Source organism: Oncorhynchus masou, unplaced genomic scaffold (assembly GCF_036934945.1).
Source record: "Oncorhynchus masou masou isolate Uvic2021 unplaced genomic scaffold, UVic_Omas_1.1 unplaced_scaffold_729, whole genome shotgun sequence".
Classification (NCBI taxonomy): Eukaryota; Metazoa; Chordata; class Actinopteri; order Salmoniformes; family Salmonidae; genus Oncorhynchus; species Oncorhynchus masou.
The window spans coordinates 247577-265652 of NW_027013742.1; the positions used below are offsets into that span (position 1 = coordinate 247577).

An 18076-nucleotide genomic window follows, 5' to 3' on the forward strand; every position below is an offset into this window, starting at 1 on the left:
GGACTGATGATGACCTACCAGACCAACAGGTATCAACATGTTATATAGTACTGATGATGACCTACCAGACCAACAGGTATCAACATGTTATATAGGACTGATGATGACCTACCAGACCAACAGGTATCAACATGTTATATAGGACTGATGATGACCTACCAGACCAACAGGTATCAACATGTTATATAGTACTGATGATGACCTACCAGACCAACAGTTATCAACATGTTATATAGGACTGACGATGACCTACCAGACCAACAGGTATCAACATGTTATATAGGACTGATGATGACCTACCAGACCAACAGGTATCAACATGTTATATAGTACTGATGATGACCTACCAGACCAACAGGTATCAACATGTTATATAGTACTGATGATGACCTACCAGACCAACAGGTATCATCATGTTATATAGGACTGATGATGACCTACCAGACCAACAGGTATCAACATGTTATATAGGACTGATGATGACCTACCAGACCAACAGGTATCAACATGTTATATAGTACTGATGATGACCTACCAGACCAACAGGTATCATCATGTTATATAGGACTGATGATGACCTACCAGACCAACAGGTATCATCATGTTATATAGGACTGATGATGACCTACCAGACCAACAGATATCAACATGTTATATAGGACTGATGATGACCTACCAGACCAACAGGTATCAACATGTTATATAGGACTGATTTGACAGGGCTATTGATTATTTAGTTGATTAATTAGTTGATTAAATAAAATGATTAGTGTTTAGTAAGTGTGTTTCCTACAGCTCTGTCTATGCTGTGAAGTCATCCAATGGCCTGTGTTAAAGTTAGTGTTTCCTACAGCTCTGTCTATGCTGTGAAGTCATCCAATGGCCTGTGTTAAAGTTTGTGTGTTTGAAAAGTCTCCCTCTTGGGGACATTTCCCATGTCCCCATGACGACGAAGGCTATTTTAAGTTCATGGGTTAAGATTAGGCTTAGGGTAAGGGGTTAGTGGTTAGGTTTGAGGTTAGGGTTTAGGTTTAGGGTAAGGGTTACGGTTAGGGTTTTAGGTTTTAGGTTCAGGTTTAGGTTTTGGTTTAGGTTTAAATTTAGGGTAAAGGTTACGGTTAGGGTTAGGATTAAGGTTATGGTTTTGTTAGGGGTTAGGGATTAAGGAAAATTGTTTTTTATGTAAATTAATTTTAGGTCCCCACGAGGATAGAAGAACATTGTGTGTGTGTATGTGTGTGTGTGTGTGTGTGTATATGTGTGTGTGTGTGTGTGTGTGTGTGTGTGTGTGTGTGTGTGTGTGTGTGTGTGTGTGTGTGTGTGTGTGTGTGTGTGTGTGTGTGTGTGTGTGTGTGTGTGTGTGTGTGTGTGTCCTGTGTGTGTCACCATACAAGGGCTCTGGTCAAAAATATACGTTACATTATGTAAAGACAATCAATGAGGAGATATATATGACATTATGTAAAGACAATCAATGAGGAGATATACATGACATTATGTAAAGACAATCAATGTGGAGATATACATGACATTATGTAAAGACAATCAATGAGGAGATATACATGACATTATGTAAAGACAATCAATGCGGAGATATACATGACGTTATGTAAAGACAATCAATGAGGAGATATAAATGACATTATGTAAAGACAATCAATGAGGAGATATACATTACATTATGTAAAGACAATCAATGAGGAGATATACATGACATTATGTAAAGACAATCAATGAGGAGATATACATGACATTATGTAAAGACAATCAATGAGGAGATATACATGACATTATGTAAAGACAATCAATGAGGAGATATACATGACATTATGTAAAGACAATCAATGAGGAGATATACATGACATTATGTAAAGACAATCAATGAGGAGATATACATTACATTATGTAAAGACAATCAATGAGGAGATATACATAACATTATGTAAAGACAATCAATGAGGAGATATACATGACATTATGTATCTCCACACGGTATAAACGAAGAATTAGATTTCAGCCCCTTCCTATAAGACTGTTATCCATATCAGATTGTACATAATCGGTTTATGAGTGAAGTTGGCCCCACATATATATGAACGTCTTTGCCTGATGTCCTTTGTGTTGGGCTTGAAGCTCATGAATTGAATCTCATGAAGTGAATCTCATGAATTGAATCTCTTGAAGTGAATCTCATGAATTGAATCTCATGAAGTGAATCTCATGAATTGAATCTCATGAAGTGAATCTCATTAATTGAATCTCATGAAGTGAATCTCATGAATTGAATCTCATGAATTGAATCTCATGAATTGAATCTCATGAATTGAATCTCATGAATTGAATCTCATGAAGTGAATCTCATGAAGTGAATCTCCTGAATTGACGTGATGTATTTCAGGTAAGTGGACACCTGGGGTGATTGATGTGTGGGTTGCCCTGCCTGCCCGCTGTCATTTCCTATAATTCTGCATCTCTTTGTGACTAATTTGTATACAGGTAGAAAAGCAACATCCCTGACGACTGGCAACCCTGATTAGATACACCTGCTGTTCTTTACAAAATGCTGTTTTGAATTTAAATCCAATTGTACCAACACACTCAAGAAGAAGACCGTACGCCCTCCCTGATGAAAATAATTACAAACACTGAATAATGAAGTTAGCTTTATGTGACATCTCTTTGGGAGCAAACCCATTCCACTTCTTGGTTACAGTGACTGTGTGACCTCTACAGGGTACATGCCTTACTCTAGGTGAGGTTGTGAGTCAGGGGCCTGATTCCGTCACCCCTGGTTACCAGATCACTGATTCCGTCACCCCTGGTTACTTCTCTACTTCCTGGATAGGATGGGGTGGGATGGAGGGGATTGTGGTGTGTGTCTGTGCGTCTGCGTCTGCCCGTGCATATTTGTGCTCGCGTGCGTGCTGGTGTGCGTGTGCGTGGTTGTGCGACGGTATGCGTGTGTGCGTGTGTGCGTGTGTGTGGTTGTGCGAGGGTGTGCGTGTGTGCGTGTGCGTGGTTGTGCGAGGGTGTGCGTGTGTGTGTGTGTTGGCAGAAGGGAGGAGGCAGTCTGCTGTAAGAGATGGGTGGAGGCTGAATGGTAGTAAGAGTGAACGGAGTTAACCTTTGAGGAATGTGTTTTTTGACAGTCTTTCAGAACAGATAGGACGAGTCACCGAGACAATAGGTATTTCCTAATTCGTCGAGGTGTAGAAAGGATGGGTTCAGAGGCGTAAAGCACAGAGAGAAGGATTACAGGACAGCTACAGAGGATGTTGGTCAGAATGTGATGAGATGCTTTGGGACAAACTAAAACAGAAGAAAGAGAGATTGTGTTTGGTATACAGTAGGCTACCCTTAATGTTCCTGCTCGTGATGATGAAGTGTGTGTTGTGTCTGTGAGAGAGTCCATACAGTAAGCGCGAGCCGAGAATCTGTGGATACCTGTTCAGATTGGAATGTTTCTACCTTGGGATTATATTGGGAATGGGGCTAGCTGTACCAATGTGGGTCGGTTGGAGAAGGCGATTGTAAGTCTATTTCTTCAAAGTAATGAAGTGTGTCTGAGGACTTAAAGGCTGTGTCTCAAGTGGCATCATACTCCCTATGTAGTGTGCTATTGTTGACTAGGGTCCACAGCGTAGGGAATAGGGTGTCATTTAGAACACAGGCATAGACAGAGAGCTAGGTCATCTATATATAGGTCTTAAAGCAGCCTCCTTCATGTGAGGTGTTCCACAGGGCACTAAGTGAATTTCTAGTATGTGTATGTGATCCCTACGGGAACTGAACCAACAACCTTGATGTTGCTAATGCCATGCTCTTAGCAACTGAGCCACAGAGGACCACAAGCTCACGCCCAGGCAGAAGGAGATGGATACACATGCATTTTCTCTCTCACTAAAGATATATGGAGAGAGAGATAATGAGAGAAAGGGTGATGGGAAGATGGAAAGGGAGAGTGAAAGAGAGAGAGATAATGAGAGAAAGGGTGAGGGGAAGATGGAAAGGGAGAGTGAAAGAGAGAGAGTGTAAGAGAGAAAGATTGGGGGGACAAGAAAAAGGGTGAGGGAAAGAGAGAGACAGAGAGAGAGAGAGAGAGAGAGAGACAGTGAGAGAGGGGCAGAGAGAGAGACAGCGAGAGAGGTACAGAGAGAGAGAGAAAGAGAGAGAGAGACAGAGAGAGAGACAGCGAGAGAGAGACAGAGAGAAGAGAGAGAGAGAGAGAGAGAGAGAGAGAGAGACACAACCAGAGGGATAGATAGAAGAGACAGAAAGAGAGTGAGACAGAGAGAGAAAGAGAGATACAGAGAGATACAGAGAGAGGGGGAGAGATAAAGGGATATGTTTAGTCACTATCACATGCAGCATTACTCAGTGTTAACCCCTAGTGAGTATCCTGTGTCTGACATCACACTGTCTGTTTGAAGGAGATCCTAGCCGGGGGGGGGGGGGGCGTGTGATAACAGCGATCACAGACTCTCTTTGTTGTTGGGCTAACTGAGAAGCATAACGGAAGCACAGAAACACTTTGTTCAAACAAGCAGTCCCAAACACTTAAAAGACACACCCTACCCCCTCAGCCCTCAAATGAAGTGGACACTTCTGATGACGTATGGTGGCATCTGAGGAGTATACATTTGCAGGGCAAGGGGCGAGGGAGGCAGGAATGATTTTTAAATGGACCACACCTGGCTCAGAAATTCATGACTCGTTCATCCCGTGGTGATTGTGTTTTCAGCCACTGGTGGTGACTTATATGCGCTACAGTCAGTTATGAGTGCATGTCTACTTATATTAAATATATCATTATTAATATACGCCTAAATTATGATAACTAACAAATGAATTAGCTAACTAGCGTTCGCCTGCCTAGCTACTTCTGAAGAAGGAAAATGTTTTATTTCTACAATTTCTAGAAGATAACCAAAACAAAAACATGTTTATTTTTTACGAGACGTGTTTGTGCTGTCATGTGCATTAGAATCACATTGTATAACTTATTTGCATTCGTTTTTACCTCCACTTGTATATTGACTCATCCATGGATGATGTTTTTACCTCCACTTGTATGTTGACTCATCCATGGATGTTGTTTTTACCTCCACTTGTATGTTGACTCATACATGGATGTTGTTTCTACCTCCACTTGTATGTTGACTCATCCATGGATGATGTTTTTATGTTCCCCCGGACTTTTCTTAGCGGATGTACAACTGTCGCGAATTGAATTATTGGGAGTTTCAGCCGACTATAAACTAGAGCTTTACGTTGCAAACTTCCCTTGCTTGGCTCGTCATTTGGACCGCCCTCCAAGATGGCGCTGAGGATTCCCCCGAGGGCAGAAGGCAAGTGGACTAGGATGAGTCTTTTACAGTTCTTTACCATCGCTAGGACCCATTTCTCAATACTTAGGTCACTTTTTCAAAACTCTTCACACAGTTCTCCTAACCAACTTTCAGCTTGGCACGGCAGTTCAATTCACATCCAAAATGCACTAAAACTACCAAAACACTTCATACAAGTCTCAAATCAACTCATTCTTCCATAACACTAGAAAAGGTTGTCACCCAACAAGCACACATTGTCACTCATAAAACAAAAAAACCCTAACAACAAGTAGCATTACACAATGTTTTCTTCTGGAACATTTCGTGACAAAACATTTCACTACAGGAATGAATCAGACATGATGCATTACGCTTCAATATGTTTTACGTCATTTTTTTGCCATTGAGTGATTCCAAAATACAAGAATGTGTATATACACCATCTACCGATACAGATACAGTAGCAACGCTCGTCAACTCTGTCTTCTGCATTGGGTCACAGGTTCTCATCCACATCACATCTTATGTGATCTTGGGCAATGCAACTAGAAAATAATATTTTGGCATGCCTGGTCCACCCCTGGCAATCTTCTGCAGATATGTCCAGGCATCCAGCATTCATTACGTCCAGGAGGGACATTTGATCATGTGGATGGTGGTCATAAACCTTCCACCTCCATGAGGAGGAGGAATGGGCTGAAAACCACTCTGTGACTGCATGGGACTGGTGAAATGCCACATTGTCCCATACAATTACAAACGTTGGTCGATTTCACCTCCTACAACCCTTTCCTCACCTGACCCAACCCTTCCATAGAGGTCCTCCAGGAATGTAATGAGACGCTCTATGTTGTACGGCCCAATTATCGGTTTGTGTAACAGCAATCCAACAGAGGATATTGCGGCACACATTGTGATGTTGGCACCCCTCTGGCCCGGGACATTCACCCCTCTGGCCCGGGACATTCACCCCTCTGGCCCGGGACATCCACCCCTCTGGCCCGGGACATCCACCCCTCTGGCCCGGGACATTCACCCCTCTGGCCCGGGACATTCACCCCTCTGGCCCGGGACATTCACCCCTTTGGCCCGGGACATTCACCCCTCTGGCCCGGGACATTCACCCCTTTGGCCCGGGACATTCACCCCTCTGGCCCGGGACATTCACCCCTCTGGCCCGGGACATTCACCCCTCTGGCCCGGGACATTCACCCCTCTGGCCCGGGACATCCACCCCTCTGGCCCGGGACATCCACCCCTCTGGCCCGGGACATTCACCCCTCTGGCCCGGGACATCCACCCCTCTGGCCCGGGACATTCACCCCTTTGGCCCGGGACATTCACCCCTCTGGCCCGGGACATTCACCCCTCTGGCCCGGGACATTCACCCCTCTGGCCCGGGACATTCACCCCTCTGGCCCGGGACATTCACCCCTCTGGCCCGGGACATTCACCCCTCTGCCCCGGGACATCCACCCCTCTGGCCCGGGACATTCACCCCTCTGGCCCGGGACATTCACCCCTCTGGCCCGGGACATCCACTGTGGCTCTTTTCCCAATCACAGTCCTTCCTCGTCGCCATGTTTTGGCCAAAGTTGAAACCAGGCTCAGTCACACAGATGAATATGTGGGGTGTTTGCCTGGCTTCAATCTCCATGACTCTCTAAAATAAATCCACATGGCAACACAAGAGTTAGGCTATTACTGTAGTTCACATTATACCTTAAAACATGCCATGGTGTGCCTCTGCCCTGTTGGGTTTTGTTCAGAACCAGTTGTCTATTTTATAGTCATCTTACCTGGACATATTGGTTCCTGAGTTGCTTGACTCCATCAGAGTTCCTCTCCAAGGGGACAGTGTACAACTGCTTCATCCTGACTTGATGTTGTTTCAGGACTCTAGAAGTAGTTGTTATGGTTATGTTGTGAATATTTCCAAATGTGATGTTGTCTGCCGACACTCTGTCCCGAATCTCTGTGAGTGTTATGCCATTGTTTCTAATGAACATATCAAATTGCAGTTTCCTGCACAGCAGTGAAAGTCCTACCTCTCCCACCTGTGGGAGGTAACCGTTGGGTCCTAAGCAGAAATACAAAAACAATTACACACACAAAGGTTTGGAGGCTTTGCTCAATTGACTTCTGCAATGTGCAGTTCAGTCAGATGCCCTTTCAGAACGAACATCTTACCTGATGTTTAGCCAGACATTTCTCAGAATAGATGCCAGTGTTGAGTGTTGCAGATTTGTCTGCACTCTCAGACCAGCCTCTCTCATTGACAGACCATTATTTATTACATGATCCATTATAGCAGCCCGAATCTCATCTGAGACTACAGCTCTTGATCTTCCTCTCAGTCTTCTTCCACCACACATACCTACACCTCTTCCTCTCCCAGCCACTCTTCTTCCTCTGTCAGTCACTTCTCTATCTCTGGCTGGGTCCATGTTTACATTACAGTGCATCATTATTCCTAAGATGTCCCCTTTTGTATAGATGCTAATGGAATTGAAAGACGAACACCTGTGTAGGTGTTCAGCTACAATGGGAATCAGCTGTGGTTGGTCTAATTGTTTTTATAGTATTTCATTTTTTAGATGTGGAATATATTTCAATACGGCATTACTGTATAAATGTAGCAAATTGTTGTCTTCTTCAATTGATACACTACATAACCAGGGCCCATAGGGCTCCATTTAGGACCCGTCCTCTGTCTGCTCCCAGATACCACTCTATTATACTACACTACATAACCAGGGCCCATAGGGCTCCATTTAGGACCCGTGCTCTGTCTGCTCCCAGATACCACTCTATTATACTACACTACATAACCAGGGCCCATAGGGCTTCCATTTAGGACCTGTCCTCTGTCTGCTCCCAGATACCACTCTATTATACTACACTACACTACATAACCAGCCCATAGGGCTCCATTTAGGACCCGTCCTCTGTCTGTGTAGGGCTTTCAAAGACACTGGTGTTTATCATCAACGTACTGTAAGTTTCTGCTTCATATTCTGTACTGTCATGGCTTCCCCAAGGACATACAGCTAATGACAAAAAAAAACACTCCATTTTGAAAACTTGAATGTTATTATTTATGAATCAGAGTGTGTGTGTGTGTGTGTGTGTGTGTGTGTGTGTGTGTGTGTGTGTGTGTGTGTGTGTGTGTGTGTGTGTGTGTGTGTGTGTGTGTGTGTGTGTGTGTGTGTGTGTGATTGTATGAATACCTTTGATATCTAGCTCATAGTTTTGATAATCCCTCAATCTGTACAATGTGAACACAAGTAGATCCAAATAAGACACCAGGCCTAAACTATGGTAAGACTGATGTTGACACCAGGCCTAAACTATGGTAAGACTGATGTTGACACCAGGCCTAAGCTATGGTAAGACTGGTGTTGACACCAGTCCTAAACTATGGTAAGACTGATGTTGACACCAGTCCTAAGCTATGGTAAGACTGGTGTTGACACCAGGCCTAAGCTATGGTAAGACTGGTGTTGACACCAGGCCTAAGCAATGGTAAGACTGATGTTGACACCGGGCCTAAACTATGGTAAGACTGATGTTGTGGTCTCTTATCTTCCATACACATGATGGCGAAGTCCAACATCAGTCACAGTTTACCACAGATTTGGGCAGCTCTGGTTCACGTGGGGCCTGCTGCTTTCAATGATGTTGGTTCAAACCAGGAAACCAGTGTCTGATCTAGATCTGGTAGACTAGGTGTGTTAAACCAGGAAACCAGTGTCTGGTCTAGATCTGGTAGACTAGGTGTGTTAAACCAGGGAAACCAGTATCTGATCTAGATCTGGTAAGACTGGTGGTGTGTTAAACCAGGAAACCAGTGTCTGGTCTAGATCTGGTAGACTAGGTGTGTTAAACCAGGAAACCAGTATCTGATCTAGATCTGGTAGACTAGGTGTGTTAAACCAGGAAACCAGTGTCTGGTCTAGATCTGGTAGACTAGGTGTGTTAAACCAGGAAACCAGTATCTGATCTAGATCTGGTAGACTAGGTGTGTTAAACCAGGAAACCAGTGTCTGATCTAGATCTGGTAGACTAGGTGTGTTAAACCAGGAAACCAGTGTCTGATCTAGATCTGGTAGACTAGGTGTGTTAAACCAGGAAACCAGTATCTGATCTAGATCTGGTAGACTAGGTGTGTTAAACAAGGAAACCAGTGTCTGGTCTAGATCTGGTAGACTAGGTGTGTTAAACCAGGAAACCAGTATCTGATCTAGATCTGGTAGACTAGGTGTGTTAAACCAGGAAACCAGTGTCTGATCTAGATCTGGTAGACTAGATGTGTTAAACCAATTGTGTGCATTTAAGTTTTGTGTGAAAGACATTCAGGCTCCACAAGGACCAGCGTTGCCCATCTCTGCTCTCCATAAAGCTGCTTCTTATGACGATCTGTTTCCCTTAAGAAGGTATTCATAACCCCATATAGAAGATATGTTTCCCTTATGAACGTATTCATAACACCATATAGAAGATCTGTTTCCCTTATGAAAGTTTTCATGACAACATATAGAAGATATGTTTCCCTTATGAACGTATTCATAACACCATATAGAAGATATGTTTCCCTTATGAACGTATTCATTACAACATATAGAAGTAAAGTGTCAGTGTTAGGAAGGCAGTTTCATAACACCTTTCAACTGCATCCAAAAGGATCTCGTAATATAATTATAATGCATTATAACTATTCAAAAGGACCTCGTAATATAATTATAATGCATTATAACTATTCAAAAGGATCTAGTAATATAATTATAATGCATTATAACTATTCAAAAGGATCTCGTAATATAATTATAATGCATTATAATATAATTATAATGCATTATAACTATTCAAAAGGATCTCGTAATATAATTATAATGCATTATAACTATTCAAAAGGATCTCGTAATATAATTATAATGCATTATAACTATTCAAAAGGACCTCGTAATATAATTATAATGCATTATAACTATTCAAAAGGACCTCGTAATATAATTATAATGCATTATAACTATTCAAAAGGATCTCGTAATATAATTATAATGCATTATAACTATTCAAAAGGATCTCGTAATATAATTATAATGCATTATAACTATTCAAAAGGGTCTCGTAATATAATTATAATGCATTATAACTATTCAAAAGGATCTCGTAATATAATTATAATGCATTATAACTGTTCAAAAGGGTCTCGTAATATAATTATAATGCATTATAACTATTCAAAAGGATCTCGTAATATAATTATAATGCATTATAACTATTCAAAAGGGTCTCGTAATATAATTATAATGCATTATAACTATTCAAAAGGACCTCGTAATATAATTATAATGCATTATAACTATTCAAAAGTCGAGCGTCACCAAAAATGAGGCTATAAAAACATCAGCCTGAACCTTGGTTGGAGTGAAGGGGCGGAGTCTGTGCATAGTGAAGCCACGCCCTCTATGTTTAATGAATACAAGTTCTTGTTTTCAGCACTTGGTATCAGTTGGTATTGACAGTACTGCATGGTGGATAAGAAACTAACCAATGGTTACACAGTTTCAGAAAAGTATATCTTATATATAGACATGTATATATATGTATATAGAGAGAGAGAGATGTATATTCATTTATAGGCTACGCTTTAAAATAGCACAGGAAACACTTTGCACACATGATATAAACCACAACATTTCTCTGGTTTGTGAAGTTCCTCTCAGACCAATGTTATGGAGGCAGGTCGCCCAAAGAAGCAGGAACTCAACTAGCCGTGTTGTAGGCAATTTTTGTTGTAGTTGTTCTTTACTAAAAAGTCAAAATACTGGAGATTCAGAACACTTGGACCGCACAGAGAAAACAACAGGAAATTAACAGAGAAGTTATAAAAACAGTCAAGTAGAGATATTGATTTTGTATAATAGTTCACATCATTTCTGGGGTTCTCTCTCTCTCTCTCTCTCTCTCTGTTTGTCTCTCACTCTCTCTGTGTCTCTCTCTCTATCTCTCTCTCTGTCTGTCTCTCTCACTCTCTGTGTCTCTCTCTCATCTCTCTCTCTGTCTGTCTCTCACTCTCTCTGTGTGTCTCTCTCTCTCTCTCTCTCTCTGTCTGTCTCTCTCACTCTCTCACACTCCATCTCTTTCCCTCCATCTCTCTCTCCCCCTCTCATCCTTCATTCCTGTACAGTTGGTGTAGTGGTGACAGTAGAAACAGCTAAAGGGCTCAAAGTGATGGTTGGTTGAAGTTTGTACAGAAACATTTCTTTTTGTGTAAACAGGCACACACAGATGGACTAGACGGGGGGGCGTACCCCATGGCCACGAACCCCTCTAGTCACCGACAACAAAACGTCTGTTTGTGTTGTTCATCAGTCTTTCTTTGATTCCTCTTTGTCTATTGTCTATTTTTGTAATCCTTCGTTTATAAGTCCAATTGATACATCCTCCCTGCGTCCCTTTCTTAAACACAGTCGTTTTCTTCCATCGTTTGTCCTTTGGCTTTGGGCCCGGGGTCTCAGGCCTGCTGAGATGAAATTAAGGCCAACTATGGTCCTGGAAGTTCCTTCTACACCTTTGTTCTCCAGTTCCAGTTCTAGAGTTCTTCTGTTCTACAGTTCTAGTTCTAGAGTTCTTCAGTTCTACAGCTCCAGTTCTAGAGTTCTTCTGTTCTACAGTTCTAGTTCTAGAGCTCTTCAGTTCCACAGCTGCAGTTCTAGAGTTCTTCAGTTCCACAGTTCTAGTTCTAGAGCTCTTCAGTTCCACAGCTGCAGTTCTAGAGTGCTTCTGTTCCACAGCTGCAGTTCTAGAGTTCTTCAGTTCTACAGCTCCAGTTCTAGAGTTCTTCTGTTCTACAGTTCTAGTATTAGAGCTCTTCAGTTCCACAGCTGCAGTTCTAGAGTTCTTCTGTTCCACAGCTGCAGTTCTAGAGTTCTTCTGTTCTACATTTGTAGTTCTAGAGTTTTTCTGTTCTACAGTTCTAGTTCTAGAGCTCTTCTGTTCCACAGCTACAGTTCTAGAGTTCTTCTGTTCCACAGCTCCAGTTCTAGAGTTCTTCTGTTCTACATTTGTAGTTCTAGAGTTCTTTCTCCAGTACTTTGTCCTGCTGTCTCCCGTGGTGATGGAGATGAAAGGTTCTTTCTAGCTGGCCAGACCCAGATAATGAAGTTTCAAAACAAGCCCATGGTCTGGTTGTCACAGATTTCTTTGTGTTTGGTTGTTTTCTCTCTCTCTCTTTCTCTTTCACTAACGTTGTCGCACTGTTGGCCAGCTCTCTATTGTGCAAATTCACGCTGTCTCTGGTAGGTCCACTCGGAACGAGCTAGCAAATCCTTTTGTGGGCTGCAAGGCAAGAGAAAACACACGTGTTAGACAAATGGTGTATATCCCTTTCTCTTACTCTTTTATTCTGTACATTTTCAAATAATCATCATGGCCATTAGCACCAAGGTTATGTCCCAAATGGCAACCTAGACCGTAAGTAGTGCACAACTTTTGACCAGGGCCTTATGTGGCCAATATAGGTACTAGGGTGCCATTTGGGATGCACTCCTGGTGTTTTACCTGTCCTTATATGGTCTGTCCAGAAAAACCTCCTGGCCCTAATTATAAACTACAACCAGACTATAATAACTGGTTATAAACTACAACCAGACTATAATAACTGGTTATAAACTACAATCAGACTATAATAACTTGTTATAAACTACAACCAGACTATAATAACTGGTCATAAACTACAACCGGACTATAATAACTGGTCATAAACTACAACCAGACTATAATAACTAGTCATAAACTACAACCAGACTATAATAACTGGTTATAAACTACAACCAGACTATAATAACTGGTTATAAACTACAACCAGACTATAATAACTGGTTATAAACTACAACCAGACTATAATAGCTGGTTATAAACTACAATCAGACTATAATAGCTGGTTATAAACTACAATCAGACTATAATAACTGGTTATAAACTACAACCAGACCATAATAACTAGTTATCAACTACAACCAGACTGTACTAACTGGTTATAAACTACAACCAGGCCATAATAACTAGTTATAAACTACAACAAGACCATAATAACTAGTTATAAACTACAACCAGACTATAATAACTGGTTATAAACTACAACAGACTATAATAACTGGTTATAAACTGCAACCGGACTATAATAACTGGTTATAAACTACAACCAGACTATAATAACTGGTTATAAACTACAACCGGACTATAATAACTGGTTATAAACTACAGGTTATGTCAGAATTTGGCTAAAGCAGAGACACTATAGTTGATCTGGGATTCAAACAGCAACACGTTTTGGTAAAGAGTTGAGGGATGGTTGAACTACAGTTGAGGGATGGTTGAACTACAGTTGAGGGATGGTTGAACTACAGTTGAAGGATGGTTGAACTACAGTCGAGGGATGGTTGAACTACAGTTGAGGGATGGTTGAACTACAGATCAGGGATGGTTGAACTACAGTTGAGAGATGGTTGAACTACAGTTGAGGGATGGTTGAACTACAGTTGAGGGATGGTTGAACTACAGTTGAGGGATGGTTGAACTTCAGTTGATGGATTGTTGAACTACAGTTGATGGATGGTTGAACTACAGTTGAGGGATGGTTGAACTACAGTCGAGGGATGGTTGAACTACAGTCGAGGGATGGTTGAACTACAGTCGAGGGATGGTTGAACTACAGTTGAGGGATGGTTGAACTACAGTCGAGGGATGGTTGAACTACAGTTCAGGGATGGTTGAACTACAGTTGAGAGATGGTTGAACTACAGTTGAGGGATGGTTGAACTACAGTTGAGGGATGGTTGAACTACAGTTGAGGGATGGTTGAACTTCAGTTGATGGATTGTTGAACTACTGTTGATGGATGGTTGAACTACAGTTGAGGGATGGTTGAACTACAGTTGAGGGATGGTTGAACTACAGTCGAGGGATGGTTGAACTACAGTTGAGGGATGGTTGAACTACAGTTGAGGGATGGTTGAACTACAGTTGAGGGATGGTTGAACTACAGATGAGGGATGGTTGAACTACAGTCGAGGGATGGTTGAACTACAGTTGAGGGATGGTTGAACTACAGTTGAAGGATGGTTGAACTACAGTTGAGGGATGGTTGAACTACAGTTGAGGGATGGTTGAACTACAGTTGAGGGATGGTTGAACTACAGTTGCGGGATGGTTGAACTACAGTTGAGGGATGGTTGAACTACAGTTGCGGGATGGTTGAACTACAGTTGAGGGATGGTTGAACTACAGTTGAGGGATGGTTGAACTACAGTTGAAGGATGGTTGAACTACAGTTGAGGGATGGTTGAACTGCAGTTGAGGGATGGTTGAACTACAGTCGAGGGATGGTTGAACTACAGTCGAGGGATGGTTGAACTACAGTTCAGGGATGGTTGAACTACAGTTGAGAGATGGTTGAACTACAGTTGAGGGATGGTTGAACTACAGTTGAGGGATGGTTGAACTTCAGTTGATGGATTGTTGAACTACAGTTGATGGATGGTTGAACTACAGTTGAGGGATGGTTGAACTACAGTTGAGGGATGGTTGAACTACAGTCGAGGGATGGTTGAACTACAGTTGAGGGATGGTTGAACTACAGTTGAGGGATTGTTGAACTACAGATGAGGGATGGTTGAACTACAGTCGAGGGATGGTTGAACTACAGTCGAGGGATGGTTGAACTACAGTTGAAGGATGGTTGAACTACAGTTGAGGGATGGTTGAACTACAGGTGAGGGATGGTTGAACTACAGTTGAGGGATGGTTGAACTACAGTTGCGGGATGGTTGAACTACAGTTGCGGAATGGTTGAACTACAGTTGAGGGATGGTTGAACTACAGTTGAACTAAAGTGATGGGACATTTATAAGATACAGTCTTCAATAGTCAATGGCTATAGTCCGATATCATTCATTTACACGTCCAAAATATGACATCGGTACCAATCCCAGATTACTCAGATATGAAGCAGACAGAAGGGAATGAAGCTGCTTTAATTATCTATGCTCCGTAGCACAGCACCAAGTGGCAAGGCATATCACACACGTATATTTTATGTTCATCTATCCTCGTGGGGACCTATAACTATTTTCCATTCAAAATCCTATTTCCCTAACCCCTTAACCTAACCCTAACCTGTAACCCTAACCCCTAACCCTAAACCTAACCCTTAACCTTAACCCGTAACCTTAACCCGTAACTTTAACCCAAACCTAAATCTAACTCCTAACCTTAAACCTAACCACTAACCCCGTACCCTTACCCTAACCGTAATTCTAACCCTAACACTGAGGTATGAATGGAAAAGAGTAGGAGAAAGCATTGACTGTGGGAGATAGTGAGGCACTAATGAAGAGAGCTGGAAGGGCCACCGACATGAGGAGGAATTTCAGACCCCTATAGACCCCTATATACCCCTATAGACCCCTATAGACCCTATAGACCCCTATAGACCCCTATAGACCCCTATAGACCCCTATAGACCCTATAGACCCTATATACCCCTATAGACCCCTATAGACCCCTATAGACCCTATAGACCCCTGTAGACCCCTATAGACCCCTATAGACCCCTATAGACCCCTATAGACCCCTGTAGACCCCTATAGACCCCTATAGACCCCTGTAGACCCCTATAGACCCCTATAGACCCCTATAGACCCCTGTAGACCCCTATAGACCCCTATAGACCCCTGTAGACCCCTGTAGACCCCTATATACCCCTATAGACTCATATAGACCCCTATAGACCCATATAGACCCCTGTAGACCCCTATATACCCCTATAGACCCCTATAGACCCCTATAGACCCCTATAGACCCCTATAGACCTCTATAGACCCCTGTAGACCTCTATAAACCCCTATAGACCTCTGTAGACCTCTGTAGACCCCTATATACCTCTATAGACCCCTATAGACCCCTATAGACCCCTATAGACCTCTATAGACCCCTGTAGACCTCTATAAACCCCTATAGACCTCTGTAGACCTCTGTAGACCCCTATATACCTCTATAGACCCCTATAGACCCCTATAGACCCCTATAGACCTCTATAGACCCCTATAGACCACTATATACCCCCATAGACCTCTCATGTTCTCCCACTCTCTCCAGACCAGTCCTAAGTACAACATAGAAACAGGGCAGAAAGTTGCAATAGGCCCGTGCAACTCAAGGTTTTACAACAGCAGAAACAGAAACCCTCTTAAACCTAAACCAAACCCCTCAGCTTAACACAGTCTGGTCCTCATGGGGATGTGGGAAATGTCCCCATGGGGGAGAATCTTCCCCGCAAGGTTAGAAGAACCAACCCACCACACACACACACACACACACACACACACACACACACACACACACACACACACACAGAGGGAAACAAACAAAGGGGCAGTGGGTAGATTAGTTCAGCACGAAGCAGAACTTCATCATGATTATTACCTGAGGGAGAATGAGCCAGCATGCAATAACACACACACACACACACACACACACACACACACACACACACACACACACACACACACACGTAGATCCAGACAGACACACGCACTCACACAGCATGCCCTAAAATGTAGAATCACAATTAACAGCAGCGTGTTAATTTAGCAGTGGAGCAGCTCATTATGTAAGTCAGTGTTAAAACACGGTTCAAAACAAACGTCTTCACTCCCTGCCAGTTTAATGATGTCCTGGCGTTGTTGCTCTCTATGTTTCCATAGAAACACGTGGCAAATGGTAGCCTACACCTTACATAGTGTATTTCATTTAACAAGGTCCCACAGGGCTCTGGTCAAAAGCAGTACACGACATGGGGAATTGGGTGCCATTTCTGACGCAGTCCTGAGTGAGAAGAGACCTCGAGGTGGAAGGACAATCAGTAGGAAGGTGTTTTTAGGTAACGAATGTACACTACATGGGGAATAGGGTGCAATTTCTGACGCAGTCCTTAGTGAGAAGAGACCTCGAGGTGGAAGGACAATCAGTAGGAAGGTGTTTTTAGGTAACGAATGTACACTACATGGGGAATAGGGTGCAATTTCTGACGCAGTCCTTAGTGAGAAGAGACCTCGAGGTGGAAGGACAATCAGTAGGAAGTTGTTTTTAGGTAACGAATGCCGTTATTTATCGATGAGTCGTAGGCTACGTCCCCGTTCCCTACCTTTCACCAGGACCCAGACGCATGTATAGTATGACATCATAATATCACTACTGAGCCCAGTACATGTATAGTATGACATCATAATATCACTACATGTATAGTATGACATCATAATATCACTACTGAGCTCAGTACATGTATAGTATGACATCATAATATCACTACTGAGCTCAGTACATGTATAGTATGACATCATAATATCACTACTGAGCTCAGTACATGTATAGTATGACATCATAATATCACTACATGTATAGTATGACATCATAATATCACTACTGAGCTCAGTACATGTATAGTATGACATCATAATATCACTACTGAGCCCAGTACATGTATAGTATGACATCATAATATCACTACATGTATAGTATGACATCATAATATCACTACTGAGCCCAGTACATGTATAGTATGACATCATAATATCACTACTGAGCCCAGTACATGTATAGTATGACATCATAATATCACTACATGTATAGTATGACATCATAATATCACTACTGAGCCCAGTACATGTAAAGTATGACAT

General features: G+C 42.4%; 1 pseudogene; it reads right to left on the minus strand.

The window, feature by feature from the left end:
- Positions 1–10780: 10780 nt before the first annotated feature.
- LOC135537237 (protocadherin-10-like) overlaps positions 10781–18076 on the minus strand; it is a 39042-nt pseudogene continuing 31746 nt past the window's right edge.